This window comes from Myotis davidii, unplaced genomic scaffold, assembly GCF_000327345.1.
Source record: "Myotis davidii unplaced genomic scaffold, ASM32734v1 scaffold97, whole genome shotgun sequence".
Taxonomy (NCBI): Eukaryota; Metazoa; Chordata; class Mammalia; order Chiroptera; family Vespertilionidae; genus Myotis; species Myotis davidii.
In genome coordinates, this window is record NW_006289392.1 from 433,843 (window position 1) to 437,938 (window position 4,096).

The 4,096-nt window shown below is 38.7% G+C and overlaps 1 protein-coding gene across 2 annotated transcripts in view; it reads left to right on the top strand.

The window, feature by feature from the left end:
• ALG9 (ALG9, alpha-1,2-mannosyltransferase) overlaps positions 1–4,096 on the top strand; it is a 92,590-nt gene that overhangs the window by 86,920 nt on the left and 1,574 nt on the right. The gene's annotated exons all lie outside the window — the stretch shown is intronic.

The following is a 4,096-nucleotide window of genomic DNA, read 5'->3' on the forward strand; positions in this document are numbered from 1 at the left end:
TCTTCCATTGACATCAGCAAGAGCAGATGTAAATCTCCACAGAGCACTTCCTAACCTTGATAAATATGGCTGGTAATTGAATTAGAAAAATTTCTGAGCTGTCAGCTAATTATGCTATTCAGACAATAGCTTTGTCCAAGTCTGTTTCATCTTTGACTCGCTTGAGTGACTTGCTCACTGGTAAGTGAAGTATTTCCATTTCCATGATAGAGGCATATATTGTACATCTCCCTAAATTCTGCTGTCTGTGCTTCCTCAGAGCAATATGTTGGCATTTCACATAATTACAGACAGTGTTGTATGAGCTTTGATAGGTATTAGTTTTATTCTAATTTGTAATTCAGTCTAATCTTTGCTTCCATGTGTATGGAAACACATGTTATTCTAGTGCTGAGCTACTCTTTTCAAAGGCAAACAACCAATTTCATTTTCCCTTTTCCAGCAATAGTACAGTATAACAATTTAAAAGATCCTAGTCATGCTTAGCATATTAAAGCTATTCATGGTAAAGACACTCATCTAGAACAGCAGCAATAGTTTTAGAAATGAGGAATTCAACCAACTTGTTCTCTTTGTTTTAAAAAAATCACAGAATGCTCCCATCCCAGCTCAGAGGTGTGTATATTGACTGTTCCTCACTTCATCTTCTTGAAGAAATTAGTGGCTTTAGATGTTAAAGATAAATAATGTTAATTCTAAAGTAGAATCTATGCATCTTGAAAATACTGGTTCTGGGCTTCAGGTACATCTCTAATAGGTTCTAACTTAGTGCTTCTGGTTGTTTTTGCACTTGTATCATCAAAATGCAAAATTTGAAGAATTTTTTGAAACCTTTAACGATTCAATTTTGTTAAAGAGAAGGCAGCTATCTTTTTTGCTCTGTAATGCAAACATTTTCACTTTTAGATGTTATAAACACCAGTTAAAATGATCAATTCATTGAAATTATTTTTAAATCCTCATCTGAGGACATTTTCATAGACTTTTTTGAGAGAGGGAAAAGGAGACAGAGAGAGAGTAACATTGATGTGAGAGAGAAACATCGATCAGTTGCCTCCTGCACGTACTCCAACCAGGACCCAGGATCAAACCTGCAACCTAGGTATGTGTCCTGACCTGGAATCAAACCTGAGGACTTTCTATGTACAGAACGATGCTTCTACCAACTGAGCCACACTGGCCAGGGTTTCATTGAATTTTTTAAATACTTGTTTTAATTGATTTGAGAGAGAGAGAGGAAAGGAAGGAGAGAAACATCGATGTGATGAGAGAGAGAAATATCAATCAGGTGCCTCCTGCATGCACTCCTACCGGGGATCAGGGGATCAAGCCCACAACCTGAGCTTGTGCCGTGACTGGGAATCAAACCGGTGACCTTTCAGTGCATGGGAAAATGCTCAACCAACCAACTAAGCCACTCCGGCCAGGACTTCATCTATGTCCTTCCAGTCACCTTTGTATATGAACTTGCCTTCAGCATGTGCCCACTTATTTTATTAGATAAAATTTGGCACACAGACCTCATAAAAGATGCAAAAATGTGGTCAGATGCCCTGTTAACATAACAGGTCGGTCCAGGTTCTTGTTGCAAAATACTGCATGACGAAGTCTTTCCTGTTGAATGACTAACTGAATGAAAATACCTTATTTCCTTTTTTGTACCTGGAAATATATTGTTTACTCATTAATTCTTGAGTTTGAGAAAATTCATGCAGTATATTGTCATCTGAAGATGCACAGGCAAATTTTGCTTGTTAGATCAATTTCACCATCATCATCAGAGTCTCGAGTGCTGCTGTTTCTCTTTTCATTCATCTGCTATTTTGTCTAATACTTGTAAAATGTGTCCTGTCAGTTTTCTTCTCATTGCCATAATGGATTGCAATTTTTAAAATTCTGAATTCTCAACATGTTCAATGAAAGCAAAGATAATGTCTTCAGTTTTTCATACCTTATTTAATGATGATGCAATACTTCGGGCAATGCAATAAGAAAATTGAGCCCTAACCGGTTTGGCTCAGTGGATAGAGCATCAGCCTGCGGACTGAAAGGTCCCAGGTTCGATTCCAGCCAAGGGCATGTACCTTGGTTGCAGGCACATCCCCAGTAGTAGATGTGCAGAAGGCAGCTGATCGATGTTTCTCTCTCATCGATGTTTCTAACTCTCTATCCCCCTTCCTTCCTCTCTGTGAAAAATTCATAAAAGATATTTTTTTTAAAAAAAGAAAAGAAAATTGAAGGATAATGCAATAGTGACTATTTATTTTACTTTTGCATCATTCTGTTTCGTAATTTCATCATTTTCCTTTTTCTTATTAGTCTCATTTTAAAAAGCATAGTTGTAAATAATCCAAGATACAGGGGAAAAAAAATGAGACCACTAAGATCCTACAATATAGCTTAAATTTATAAAAGGGTATAATAGGCCGAAACCGGTTTGGCTCAGTGGATAGAGCAGCGGCCTGCAGACTCAAGGGTCCCAGGTTCGATTCTGCTCAAGGGCATGTACCTTGGTTGCAGGCATATCCCCAGTGGGAGATGTGCAGGAGGCAGCTGATCGATGTTTCTAACTCTCTATCTCTCTCCTTTCCTCTCTGTAAAAAATCAATAAAATATATTTTTTTAAAAAGGGTATAATAGATCCATATGGCAATTATAAGATAAAATTTTTTATTCTGTTTTTTAAAAATCAGTATAATCTCTCTTTGTTCTTTGGAAGACTCAAAAAAAGATTAACATTATGAAATAATAACCCTTCCAAATAGTAAGGAATTGTTCCAAAATAAAGTCAAACACTACATTGGGCCCAGTGGCCCTAATGTTATACCAGGAACTGAGTTGACTGGCAGTATGTGCTGACTCTGTTAATGAAGCTTTTATCGTGGAGTGGAGATGGCGCTAAGTTAGTGTTGGCTTTTCTTCACCACACTTAAGCCCGCAGGAGTTAGCTCCGGCTTACAGCCTTCTGTTCTGACCTTCCCCTCATCTGTGTAGCATGGGCAGAAAGAATACATTCACGCTGTTGCAAAAAAAACAAACACAAAAACAAAACAAAACTAAAAAATAGCCAGTTACAGCTGTTGCAAAAAAAAAAAGAATACATTCACTTCTTTCTGGCTCAGGTAGGTGCTTTCTCCTCCTGTTCGTTGTGTTTGCAGAAGCTCTAGTTTATCTCGTGTGTCTCTTCTAAGCCTCTTTCTCTATCAGAGCCCTTGAACGGTTAGCTGTTGAAGTGAAGTGCATCTCTGTTGAGCACAGAGCATTGCCAGGGTCCCAGTGGGGAGCCTTTCTAAGGGGTGTGTATGCCAAGCACGATCTCATTGTGTGCAGGCATGGCAGGAGTCTGCCAGACCCAGGGGTAGGCTGTCAGTGCAAATGTCACATGGACATGACATTTACAAGTTTAGAGTCTGAGAAAGGGCTGGCAATGGAACACCCTTTAGCTTCCTCATTTAAGGTGGCAGTAACTGGGCCAGCTTTGATGTTTTGACTCAGAAATCACAGTCACAAAGTAATGCTTGATACAGAATTTGAAACTATCACTGCCACATTTTCTGTGAAGTTATGAATCCTGTTAGCCTGTTCCCGTGATACAGGATAAACCATAGTGGTTGAGTGCAGAATCTGGAATCAGAGCTGGATTTGACTGAGGGCTCTGTCACTTCCTGTGTGACCCCAAGCAAGTTACTTTATGAAAGCGTCAGGTCCCACCTATAAAATAGGGATAATATCACTTTCCTCCTATGGGTTATTGGCTGGATTAAATAGTATCTTTAAAAGTATAAGCACTTTTCCCCGTGTTTGTCCAATGCTGAGTGTTCCATAAATGTGAAGTATTTTTCAGAAACTCATAAGAAATTCGGGTTTTCATCTATTCCTATATTTTAATAACAAATATGTACATTTTATAACTTGCCAGGGACATGTCATGACATGAGCTTGTGTAAGACTCTCTTTGACTTAAGAATTGCTAGAGCCCTGGCTGGGTAGCTCAGTTGGGTAGAACATCATCCCGATACATCAAAGTTGTGGGTTTGATCCCTGGTCAGGGCACAAGAATCAACCAATAAATGCATAAATAGTGGAATAACAAATC